General features: G+C 40.6%; 1 long non-coding RNA gene across 5 annotated transcripts in view; it reads left to right on the top strand.

Annotated features, from left to right (window-relative positions):
- The window catches only part of LOC147754655 (uncharacterized), a 108,955-nt gene that overhangs the window by 28,740 nt on the left and 66,231 nt on the right, over positions 1-13,984 (top strand). For 2 of the 5 annotated variants that reach the window (XR_015316741.1, XR_015316744.1), the window contains exon 3: positions 3,135-6,637. The exons of the other annotated variants lie outside the window; for them this stretch is intronic. This is a non-coding gene — a long non-coding RNA (uncharacterized LOC147754655). Of the gene's footprint in view, positions 1-3,134; positions 6,638-13,984 lie in introns of those variants that run through there. 5 annotated transcript variants of the gene reach the window in all.

Raw genomic sequence — 13,984 nt, 5'->3', positions numbered from 1 at the left:
GGTATTTTTATATACCGGTAATAAATAATAGAGCAGATATAATTATAACGAACGAAAGAAACAAAGAAAGAAGGAAGGAAGGAAGGCAGGCATGGAAGAAATTGCTAGATTGTGCTTTACACAAACCGATAGCCGACGCTATGGAAAATATTGATGTTCAGCGTAGCTAATTATGATGATAATAACGGCGCAGAGGAACCACGGAGAATTCAAATAGTTCACTGTAATATACCTAATTACCATGTTAATTAATTAATAACAAACAAATTATTCGTCTGGGTCATAAAAATAATTGAACGTTTGTGCGTTTGCAAGAATACGTACTATTAGAGGTAGGAGATGTCTACCCCGCCGCTCCTCCCCCCCCCCCCCCCCCCCGCGACGCTTTATTTTACCTTTTCATTTATTTACTTTCTAACAGAAAACACTGTATAATCATATTCCTACGGGAGACAACATTACAGCTATATCATAAAGTGGTAGATTAAAAAAACAGAATTTCTACATAAGCTAATTTGAACTTCGTTTGCTTAAAAAGGAAGAGGCCTGCAGAATACGTAGTAGCTTTTTCTGGGTTTAAAGCTATGGCAAACTATGTATCTCTGAAACTTTCTAAAAGAATAGACAAGGCCTGCTTAGTTTATTTGAAAGACTATTGCGTTACCCGCCGCTATAACTACAAATGACAATCGTCTTTTCATCTTCCAGAAGTTATTAGAAAAGGTCCATACAATACATAGGCGTAAGGAACTCACTGCATCTCGACGAGACGCGTAAGCCCAAACTTGCATAAACGGTAATGTATTTATTCGCCCACGAGCGTGTTGCAAACTGGCCTCAAACAAGCTACCTGAAGAAATGCTATGTCAATACTTGCATCAATCTTACTCAGCTCTTCTTTACGTCGGAACGTCCGAGTTCGAGCTAGCGATAGCTAAGAAGATACGATCTGGCCGGAGAAAATACGGCCGTACGGGAGAATGACCAACCAGCATCATCTGAGCAAATCAGTTGACATCTTTCATTACTGGACGCTGCTGCGTGCATACAAACAAGATAAGTCACCGAGGAACTTCAAGAAACAAGCCCCGAGTGGCTACTCCTTATACAAAAAGGGTCCACATGTCAGATGCCGCTCATGTTTCGTTAGACGCTGAACGGCCACGCTCCAATTCGACAGACAAGTGCATTGTAATGCTCTGGTTACAGATAAAATATTTTATCTGCAATCTGTTGCAGATAAAATATCTGAGTCGATTTGGTAGACGGACGCGAGCGTATAGGGCAGTGGACGAATACTGTTTCTGTATATGGAAAAAATGTTACACTGTAGCACGCGTTAATCATACTTGAAACTGTGTTTCTCATGGGTGCTGGCTTTCGTTAATTTTTGACAAAGCATAACTTTCGCCCACGGACATCTACCCAAAAGATATGCTGTTTCTCACTTTCGGTCATCTTTGGCCAATCCCTTAATACGCTTATAATGCTATCCTTTCATAAAATGGCTTTTAACAAATAAGATTATATATACATTTCCTGCTATCGGAAGAATCAAATAGAGCCTTTCTGAGTACAGAAGGAGTTGTTGTTGTTGTTGTTGTTGTTGAATTAAATTATGTTTTCCACATGTTTTTGAGACTTTACCTAAACGAAAACAGACATTTCGATGAGTTTGTTAAAAATGTCAGTCTAGACGGTCGTAGTTATTTGATACTACCACCACCATTCACTGCGATTAAGACCTTCGATTCGCGGACTAGACCGCTCAGAGGCTCGTTCCAAAAATTGCCTTTGAGATCTTGCAAAGGGTTTCACACAAACGTGCGAACAGGTATTGTAGTGCCGAGGCTTACTGGACTTTCCCTCAATAACGCCTCACGTATAATAACTGATCAAGCAGACTATGCTTACGTCCTCCGACAGCAATTTAACACTGATCGGCTAGTAGTAATAATAATAATAATAATAATAATAATAATAGGTCGGTGTACCATTATCCCGGAACACTTAAAGTTTGCCTTCAAATATTCGACGCTATTCGTTGTTGCATAGAAGTTTGTAGAACACGTAGATAAACTACCTAGGTGATACGCTTGCGGTACTTAGATAGGTAGGCTGGCACGACAACTGGAACCTCAGCCAAAAATTTGCTTCTACACACAGCGGGCGCATCCTCATTTTGCACAGAATATCATCAAAGAAGGACGGCCTGCCGCTCACTCTGAGGAGAGCAAGCGGCATCACCAGTCAACCAATTTGAACTGATTGGCCTTAGAGAGGTGTGACTGTGTGACTTTCATGGCAAAGGACATGTACCTAAGGCCTCCGCGAACAGTGTACGAATTTTTCTGACTGACGAGCCGGGACCTTTGGACAGCATCGACCGACCCAGCGCTCCACACGGTCGTGGAGTTTTCGTTGTATTATGTTGAAACTTCGGTATTTCTTCCGTAGTGCGGTATGCTTGCTTTTGTCGTGATCAACGTGGGAATTACTGCAGCAGACCGAATTTATGCATTTGTTTTTCTTATTTCAGTTGAACACGAATTATGTAATATTTGTTAAAGAAAAACAACACTGATTAACGGAAATACAGCACACAATTTAAAGCGTTCTTACCCTAACATCAAAATCATATTTTTTTTTAGAGATATCAACAATTACACGGTGTACCAAATTCAATTGTTTGCAGACACAATTTAATAGTAGTAGAAAAGAAGTTGGTAGACAAACATATAGATATAGATTGAGCTATTTTTCGAAGCACGCCCTTCTTTGTTCATTATCAAATTGTATTCGTTTTTACTAACAGCGGCCTCAAACATTTAGGTTTGCCCCTGGACGCCAACTAATTATCTACAAAAGTCGACAAATACTAACTAAATATTTTGGAGGGCTTATCTATAGGCTGGAATAGTTGAATCTTCTCTCATCATCTCCACGCATTCTCTTATACATACTAGCGTAAATGAGCGTATACATATACCTGGTGTATATTTTCCAAACTGTTATTCCTATTCGAGATAAACAGGCGCTCGAGCGCCGTGGTGATAAATTATATTATAATAAATGAGCACGGTGCCATGCGAAGTTGTAGCGCTAGAAAATAACAGCGACACATTGTTTTGCAGAACAACTGTGGTCGCCTGCCTACGCTCGTACGTAAACAAAAATGGTCCTTTAGGCACTGGGGCATACGATGACCGGCTGGTACATACGTGTAGACGAAACGAAGAAGGAAAAGTTGCTGAAAAGCACGAGTATTCAAAGGGCCGAATGTTAAGAAGACGTGAGATCGTATATACGCCATTTAGCATTGATATGGGACGAAACGAAAAGCGTACGTTGCCTGAACAACGTAGCGAAGCAATGAACTAACAAACCTGAAGAGCTGAAGGAAGAAGCCATTCTATAAATGTGTGCTATCCACATGTCAGGTCAAATTAATCTTTATCGCGCCAAAGAGGGCAGCTTACAACAACAATATATCTGGTATATATATATAATCGCTAGTATGAACAATGGTATTTACAGTAATACGGTGTATAATAATAACCATTTTTTCATTTACCCCTGACCAAGTTCACGCGTAACTCTGCCGCATCTTTAACGACATTATCATCACTTATAATGAACGTATAATATATTGCTATAAGCTATTAAATTCAGATGTATGCCGAGGAGATAAACTAATTCCGTATAGGGAATCCCGCATACAGAGTTTATCTAGTATCGCCGACGTTTTTCTCTATATGGGGTCGCCAAACTTTGGAACAAAATACAGGTTTTCGGTACGCGCTTACAGTATGGATCTGCCGTCACTTAGATTCATGGGTAATAGCACGTTTGATTATGAACGAAACTAATCTCTAATCTCGTAGCAACTTAGGCCTACAAACTATCCTTTCCAGAGGCTATTAAATATTTTACTGAAACATAGCTTTAAACAATCGAAAGTGTAAGTTCAAGCACCTACAACTCATAAATAATGATTCACTTAAAGTTAACTAATTGTGATTTGTGTGAGAGTTATCTATTTAGCCAGAGTCGATGAGAACTATAAAATAAAGGGTATCACAATCAAGTTACTTGATCAATTCGCTGAGCGACCTAAGTCGTACCGAACGTGCCCAACAGATTGCAAAGAGCTTTAAGCTGTTCAAATAAGTATTTTTTTTTTTTAAATTTTTTTTTATAATATATAAAGAGAGTTCTCGTTTTAATTTTATCATTACTATAGTCAAAAATGTTCAGGCCCCTAGAACTGGTAAAAGGCGACATCTTCCGCAATGGAAGGCGTGCACATTGTGGATGGATATTTTTACCTTATTATGGATATTTAACCACTATATGTCAGCATAGATATGAAATTTATAGAAAAATATATAACTAGTAAAAAAAAACTATAATGAGTACTAACACTGAAACCTTTGGTTTTATGACCGTCTCTAGTTTGTGGGTTAATCAAGGATGGCCCCCGTAACTCTAACAGTTATTCGCCCTGTTAGACATATTGAAGTTATGGGATTCATCGTGATGAAACAGAAGGGTGGATAATGGTTTAGTGAACATTGCATGCTTTATATGACTGATTTAGTCTGAATACGTTGATTTACGATTTCTGATCGGGTTTCAGTCAGAAATGGCTGCTGCCGTTCGTGCTGTTTCGAGCTTTTTGTCTGAACATACAAGTGCGACTTTGATAGGCCTTAACCATGTGCCTACGAACCTTGAGATATGCCCCCCCTAGCGAGCAGCATAATAGCTTAAGCGCGATCATTAATGACTATTTTTTTTTATTACAATAGAAGGCTCTATGCCTACTTAATGATATGTATACCATCCTCTTCCCTCTTGTGGGTTCTCTGCTTTTCCAAGTGAAGTAATTGTAATTTATTACAGCGTCTTCAGTGCGTGGCCTTATATATTTGGCTTTTCTTGAGCATACTCCATGTTTCGAATGTTACGTTCGGTATCGCCGTTGGGCATACTATCATACGGTTAACTTCCAGCACGAAACGAAGTCTGCCCGTATCAGCTTTGTTATTATTTCTCGTTTTATCAGCCCATAACGGTGTATCGTTCAACAGTAGCTGTTTGGTACCTGCTAATTAACGTTACTAGCGCGTCAATTGTAAGATACTCTATTTCGATTGGGCTGCAGAGGTCGCAGAATCTATGAATAGATTTATTACGCTGTACTAGGAATGTTATATTAATGTTAGGAGAAGCCGTGAAATGAACTGCAAAACAATAAATGTTTCATTCTGACGTAACGGTGCCTGATGAGACCGCACCTTCGGCCAACAGCCGAAAAAGGTTCCGCCGTGTTCTTTAGCCTCATTTAAATTCTTTCCTTCTTTCACTCGACCGATAGCACCCACCTAACTTACTATACCTTCATTTAGGAAAAGGCCCGTTGAACCAAGCACAGATCAGCTACTGTAGGCGGCCGCCTGTAAGGGCTACCAATTTTTACTCATAGTTACTTAATGCTATAAAGGCAAGTGGAAGGCTTGACTAAGGGAGATATTCATTATTCCGAATCGCAGAGCAAGTTGTCTCCGAGTCAGGCTATTGTTTGAGAACTGTGTTACGGAAAGAGTTCTTGATTTGAAGAACATCGACTTTTCGTGGCTACTGATAACAATGAAAAGCATGCCAAATCCGTATCTGAACTTTTCAAGCTCCTAACGGCAGCCTGTCACGTCTGATCAGAATAAAAACGATTACATTTTACACTCGTAGATTACTTGGCATGCCTCCGTTACGTTTTAAGGTGGTAATTGAAACTATTATTAGCAGCAAAAAAATCATCTTTGCTTTGTCAGTATATTGTTAAATCTACGTCTGCGGCTGAATACATTGAGAAATCTAAAGACATTAAAAAAAAAATGAAATTTTTCGGTTAAAATGATCTCAGCAATTGAACGCACGCCTGCTGTTGCTGCAGGGCAGTGGTATTCGGTTGACTTAAAAAGCAAGACCGTAGCTTAATAGGTGCTCGAACATCACGTAAGTATCGTTGCGGTTGATGTATGTAGAGGAATGGATATTGATGCTCGAGCGTATTTTATTTCAGCTACTACAGTTATTACGGTCTCCCCGGGAGATTTTTTCTTGACTAGCGACAGTGCGTGGTTCTATAGTAAAACTGGATGTACCTATAATTAGAATTTATTTTTAGTAGGCTGAACAGTCACAGCCTACTTATACAAGTTCATTTGTAATTTTTCTAGGGTATCTACGATGAGATAAATATATAGTAGTATGAGTTCAAAAATTGGAAAAGAAATGAGACTATCAATTACCCTGGCCGGTCCTGAAAATGAACCTCAGTACGCGGCCTGTTTCAAGGAATGTTTATCTAGACGTTCGTCGTGCGTTTTCATTATACTCAAATTTGTCGTTCGTTGATGCTGTTCCTCATAGGCAAACACAGGATGAATATTTGGCAAAGAAACATCAAAGCAATTCAGCCTCGTGCAGCGGCAGCGTGCGCACGCGGCATAGCTTAATAGGAACAGTCATTTGCTACACGTTTCATATTTAACTTATGCTAATGAACTGCCAAAATGCGGTAGATTTATCTAAATGTACTAATCACAATAATTAAATAAATGGCTTTATCGTATGATTGTTGACCCCTTGTTCATGCATCTTCCAACTGGCTGGTAAACGAAGCTTTTAAGAGTGCATGCTAGCCGGCACGTGCCATCTTCACTATCACCTGTCTGGTCGTACATATTATTATATAAGTAGATATATGTTATTCGTGAGAGTTTGCACAATTAAATCGCCGGCTGAAAACTAGGGATCGCTAATTTGTGCTCTTCCATAACACAATATTATATTTTTGCCGACAGATTTAACTTGAGCCACTTCTAATCTTCGTTTCCCAAGCAAAGTTATCTCGCCGCCGCCGCCGCCGCCGTTTAATGCAATGTTACTGCAGTTCCGCACGTAGAAGCCGAAACATTTATTGCACCAAAATTGTTTTATTGACCACCTTTGTGTTTTTATCAAAAGGTCCGTCGTGCATAAAAGCATGCAATCGTATAGGGAAGCCAGCCTGGATATATGTCCGATTCAATGTGTACCTTAAAACAGTTTAATACTTTTAGCCGAACCGGCACCTGACCCCCAGTACAGTTCAGAGCGCAGGAGCTTCGATCAGCTTGCGGTTCCATCAAAGATGATGATGGAGATGTGATGCGACTGGCATCGGTTGGTTTGACGATGAGATTAATTTTTTCTTCTAGCTCTAATATTTATGAAAACATACAATAGAACACTACATGATATCTTAAAAAAAAAACACTTTAACTTCCTCGCTATTGAACATCACTCCATCGAACGATACTTTTTCTATTGTCCCTTTTAGATATATATGGTAATATTACAGGGTATATCAAAAATCCTTTCGGATGATGAGTTTGATAAGGATTAAAATTTTCCAGTAAGACTGTGGCACAATGTCTGCACGAAAGCTGCATAGTAAATCACAGTTGAAAAGTCGCTGCTTCTATCGAGTGAGAAATTGTATTAGGTCAGGATGAGAAAGCTGTATTCCTACAAAGGTCTAGGTAATCAGGCACAACAACTATTAACTGTAAACGAGTTCACACTCGTACACAACAATAACGATTGAATATTTTGCCCGAATTCAAAATGTATTCCTTACGTTTTTACCGGCATTATGATGATGATGATGATGATGAGGAAAGAAGGGCATACCTTTTTTTAAAATGCCAACCATTGAAAGCAATTTAAGGATCTGTGCAAAATATTCTCGAAATTAAACCTTAAGGTAAGCCGAGAACAATACATAGTATGTCCTCCATATCTTGGTGTACGTTTCAGATGACCAGATAAGTTATATGGTCTCCACCTCTACGTAGCTTTACCTAACATATGATCTTTGATACACAAATGAATAATTACCATTGGGTGACAGGTATTTCAGTCGATGAAAAAAAAGCCATGTCTTTAGAAGGGAGCGACCATTCTGTCATGGCAGAGTCAGGCGGATCATTCTCGAAATTCAAGCAAAGATCAGCTATTACAACTGCTCGCTTTACCTACAAATTCACGAGCAACCTAAGTACAATTCATACGCCACAAACGTCAGATAAAAACCTTCTGAAAATAACAATGCCAGGGGTCTTGATTGGTGTTATTGGTTCCTAACTTATTTCAGAAACACGGTAGCAGACCGTCATTGATTCTCCCGAGGCAAGAAAACGTTCATTGCACAGCTGCGAAAGTCCACAATAGGAAACGCTTCCATTTTGCGTTAAAACAATATTTTCGCTGTGTTTAGTGAAGGAGACATCATACCTAAATACTACTTTTGGAAAAACGCTCATTTGGATGTTCTAAAAACTGTACTGAAGCTCTGGATGACGACTGCGTCGAACGATAGGCCTTACGTTATTCAGGACGAGGGCGCATTCGTTCACACGGACAAATTACTGCATAGCTAGTTAGCCGGCAGATCATGTGGGTAGGCTTTGAAACTGCACTTCATCGCACATAAGCAGCACAGATTGAACTGTGGTACATTATTGTATGACCGAGAAAGAGTCTAACAAATTTCAATAAGATAACGTTAATTCAACTACTATTTCTATCAGCAAGGCGTTTAGAAATGCGTGTAAGAAAAAGCGTTTCGACCCGAGCTTCTAAGGAAATGGGATGTGTATATATAGATATACGTCTGTCAGAGATGTCCGTGTCGACACATACAACAATTCCAACCAAATAACATTAATCACTTAGGTACAACTTAGGCCAACGATATCAAAATTGTCTCTGTTACTACCCGTGTTAATATACACATTAAATAGTATTAATACAGTCTCCCTCGAAAAAACTGGCATTTATGCCTGTCTTGATTATATACTTCTTGATTTTATTCGCATCTGACTTGCATTTTGGGTTCGATGTATCTGCGAGCGCGAGTGCGTCTGTCTACACGATATTTATATGCGGCTAGATGTGTGTGCGTGTGCGTGCGTGTGTGTGTGTGTGTGTGTGTGTGTGTGTGTGTGTGTGTGTGTGTGTGTCCTCTCCGTAATGTCCTGACATTTTATCAGATAACATTAAAATGGAATTAATTACCACATACGACTACAGCCGTGCTCCATTACTGCTCAGGACGGACGACGTTCATCTTCTGAACCGGATCATCAAGCGTCGTGCCCTGTTCTGTCGGTCGCTCTGCTCGTTTCTGTGCCGATCTTCACTATTGGTCGTACGAACGCGTCACACTGTAGTCACTCACCTCTTGGAAGTTTTTACCGGGCTTGGCTATAAGTTTACTTCAGTAATTGAACGCAGCTTATTAGTCGTCGGGGGTATTTGATAAATACGTTCACGTAAATGTTAACATTGGTTCAATTGTATACGCAAGATATAAATTCAAAAAATATTGAGCACTTGACCAGCCAGTTTTTTCTATGTTTACTAATCGTTCAGACTGGCCGCACGGAACGCGTAGGTGCCTTCCTTTTCTATTTTTCGTCCATAAAAAATCTACTTACAGCATCAGCATTTGAAATTATGTGATCATTACATTCCTTATCAGTAGCAGTCACGAAGTCACCTCCTCCCTCGTATGGCGTTTACCGGCTCCTTCCTCTATCTTGCTTTTCCCGTCTACAATTACGATAACGATAATAACAACGACAACGGGCGACAGGTAACTCGAATTCCATAACTTACTTACTTGCTTACCATAGTTGAGGCGACTGTCTTACCAATTTGACGATGGCAGCGGCAGACAGTGACGAACCCTACTAGTGTTAAAGGAAGAACGTCGTGGTTGCACCCCTTTGCTTTAGTTAAAGATCATTGGCCATAGACGGCCTTGCCAGAATCAGAGCCAACTATTGACGGTTGGATAATTTAAGATTTGTTTTTTTTTAAACTTTATTGAGCTACTAATCAAACGTGACGAAAAATGCATAGCGGTTTTCTTGTTCGATCTCGTATAGCTCAGCGTCCGCTTCCGCGCTTTACAATAGCCACCTCACTTCCCGATATCAGTATCTATAATGATAATCATGCTGATAATGGTAGGAATAATGTTTCATTGATTATTAGGACACCTTTTCTTCTTTTGCACGTAGATAAATGCAGAAGATCTAAAGACGGCATTAACACAATCGGTCTGCTTCTCCTTAGTTGCCCGCTTCGTCTGTGTGTTCGTTATTTAGCTCTTTGCTTTTTTTTTTCGGGTCGGCCTCTTTTGCTACGACCGCGAGGCAGCATCACCGATCACACTCGCTAGATAACGCAAAACCTTCATTTATTAATTATTCCTTTCTCTCTTCTCAGCCGAGTCCTTCTCGTTTCGATAGACAGATAGAGATACACACATAAACATTCACACACACTTGTGTCTGTCTATATGTATTCTGATATATAACCTGATAGTATTTTATCCAGGTATCGAGTTCCGTCGTCGTAAAATGTATTTTTAGACGAACCAGTGCGATAAGGGCAGGCAAGCCACAAATTTAAAAAAAAAGTAATAATAGTAATAAGAGTCAGTATTTATATTGATGCTGGCTTCGAATTTGTATATACGGGCTATTTCCCTGTTGTGAAAAGGGCTAATTATAAATATGTACTTGTGATCTGGAAAGACCGTACCGCGTCCACAAACGATGATTCTCATTTTTAGTCTAAAACATCGGAACTGTTTAATTTTGGCGTCAGCTAACGACTTTTGTCTATCTGGAAACATTCGGTTGAGAAGGAGCCCAGGATCCTAGAGGTAAGGTGTTATTCCTGATGAAGAGTAATAATATTAGGAAGTTGAGGGCAATTGGTTTAATCTGCATGAACGTCAGAAAGGGGCACGAAAGAAATTTGACAACTTATGTACTCTCGATAAGCTGTTCGTTAGCTTTCGAGACTTGTTGCTTTGCCTGTTATTTTATTGACATCGCAAAACCTTTTGCGTTGAGTACGGGTTCAACATATAAGTGTTTCGGCAGGCAACGGCAGAATCTTGGAAGCGACCTTTTTGTGGACACAGCCCCGGCTTACTTAAGGCCGTTCAAGCTAAAAGATATATATATGCTTGTATAACAGTGGCTCAAGGCACTTTACCTTCCAGCATCGCCTTGAAGGTTTCCGTCTCGGCGTTATTGTAACATAGGCAAAGGCCGATTAAGAAATGTCAAATATGCTTTTCTTCCATTATGCGGAATATTGATTTTTAAAATACTAAGTCTAAGAAAAATATTAAGATACGAATCAAACGATGATGAGAACCCACAAAGAAGGACAAAGGAAAGGTTTTGTTTCTGCTGAACACGACATTGGGACATTAGCAAACAGCACATTTGAAAATGGAAAGCCATAAGCAAAAACCTCAACTCGGTGATCTCCCACATGGAACCTCATAAGGACATCATTGCCTGTGCCCGCTTGATAAAACAGTATTTTGAGTAGCTTTAATTTGTTCGACTCCATTGGAGAAATCAATAGAATTCAACAGAATCTAGGTTATCATTTCGATACAGATATTTAAACTTATAAAACTGTTCATCGGCGATGTTCTATACCGATTCAAGATCTCTAAGAGGTTTGACTACTACGTTATTTGTGTCGGGGAGCACAAACTCTTCGCTTAAAGTACAATAGAGAACATCGAGAACGTATGATTTGAGATTATTTCAGATTGAAGCTGTGGGCCAAATGTTAGAGGAACGCGTTCTGAATTCGTCGGAATGGTTTTTTTCCTTCTATGCTGAGAGAAGGTCGATAGTTTAACTGCACAGTGTTGCGCAATGGGGTCAATTTTACGTATAAACGCTAAGGGCTGATGTTTATCTGGAGATACCTTCGTTGAAATTCTGTCTATTTTTGAATAGTTGCCCCCCTATTGCGCGTGTAAACTCATCAAACATGAGATAAGACCCTTTGTAGCGATATCGAACTTTCTGAGTTCATCTTTGACTGACGTCTGAGAGGGAACATTTTTGGCTTCTAAACTATACATATATATAATACGGTTGCTGTGGTCTTATTAGTATACTACATACTGGCTTCAATGTTATATACCATTAGAATTCCGTCTCAGCTCAGAGAATAGAAGCTCGTGCTCAGTGCGATGCATCTATTAGTATCGGTTAGGTATAGACCTGTTCAAGTGTAATACATCAATTTCCCACAGCGCAAATTTAAACGTTTTTCTCCGACGTCATGTCCGACATGAGCGTGAAACTCATTGGCTTTTGAGCCAGTCGGCAAAGGCGAGGATTTCCGTGCAGCGTTCGAAGCTGCCTACCTCACATAAATTAAGTTCGTGCTACTAAAACCTTAATAATCCCTTCCCTTTTTTTTTTCGCTCGCTTTCTGCCTTCTGCGGCGAGTCGCCTTGAAGAATGTGACTGCTTCTACCGTCATGTCGTCCGCCTGTGACGGCTGACATCGATGTCAGCGCAGCAGCAACAGGCCACCTTTGGAAAGGAAAAGCAGCAGATCTGTAGGAAGTATCCACGCTGCCGCTGCCGCTGCCCGTGCGGTACGACTGTAGTCACTACCGCGGCTGCGGCCGATCTATCCGAGTTGCGGACGCACCGGTGATCAAGCAATTGGCCGCGCTGCGTAAACATCACAACGTCAAAACCGACCGGCACCAAACTGTTTCACATTCGATTTGTTTCTTGTGGAGGCGAAAATTGGCAACGGCATGCCCATATGCTCTACGTATACATGCATCTATACTTGCATGCATAGGCATATATCTATACCTATGTATGTAAAACACTCTTGCCATGATGATGCATCTCGTTGTTTTATTATTGAGTGTATATCTGTAACATGCTGTTTCGCTTGTTACTGGGGATACGTGTACGTTGCTCATGCTGCTGTCGTCATTGTTTTTTTGATAACAATCAATTTGTAGCGTCAGTTCTGATACAGCGGTGACTGAGACAGCGGCGGCCATTCGCTTGTTGTTTTTCTTGCTGTTCAGTCATTTTGTGCCATGCATTAGAAATTGACCGTACCGCTATTGCTCTTGGCCTGCTGCTGTTGGACGGTTGCTGTACTTAGTTCGCCGCCGGCACCGAGCGCTCCGGCATGAGCTCCGGGTGCTTGATGCTGCGAGAAAAGCTACATGGGGTGGGTGCCACGGACCGGACCCGACCGACAAAGCCCACGCCTCTCATCGTGTGTGAATCTTACTCTCTCGTGACTGACGCCCACCCTTCATGCTTAAGTAGGAGTGGTGCCGTCGCATGGTGCTACGGGTAAATCTTTCACTACTTCACTGACGTAAGTTGGTGCAGTAGAAGCACTTTCACACTTCTACCTAGCAGCCGCGAGCAATACCATCCAAAAGTTGACATACCGCTAGATATACAAAGCTCAATTACGTATTACGCGCCGCCAAAGTGTTACTTATTGGGGCAACTAATTGATGTAGCGTTTTCAATCTGCCAGCCTTCTGATTAGCATCCAACGTCCTCTTTGTTCACTAGTCAATCTTTCTCAGACGAATGTTTGAAAATGTGGAGGCCGATAGTATTCAAGCTTATGACATCCTTATTTACACAGACACTAGTTAGAAAATTTTGTTGTCGCGGATTTAGGCATTTATTGCAGCGGGCCCTAGAACTCACGCTTTTTCAGGGCGCTGTACTACTTGTCAATGAACTACATGATTCTTTCACTCCTTAAGCTTGTTAGCCAGCAAGGAGGCAGTAACCGCTTGTGATAGTAATAGCAATAAGCACCGCTCAGAACGATAGCCATACATACACACAGATACGTGTACGTGCGCGTATTAACAGATGGACCTATTTCATTGTATTGACAATCATACTTCTACAAGAGCGCTGAAAAAAAAGGGCACCAAATTAGGCGGCGGCATGACTCAGACGTTCATGAAATGAACGGGTACGAAATAGCTGCTTTTTAGGTCTACTTAGCTGCTAAATAGCTACGTACGAAAATATTG

This window comes from Varroa destructor, unplaced genomic scaffold (genome assembly GCF_002443255.2).
Source record: "Varroa destructor unplaced genomic scaffold, Vdes_3.0 BEIS01000007.1, whole genome shotgun sequence".
Lineage (NCBI taxonomy): Eukaryota > Metazoa > Arthropoda > Arachnida > Mesostigmata > Varroidae > Varroa > Varroa destructor.
The sequence above is the reverse complement of the archived record's forward strand: the minus strand, read 5'-3'. Positions and strand labels throughout refer to the sequence as shown.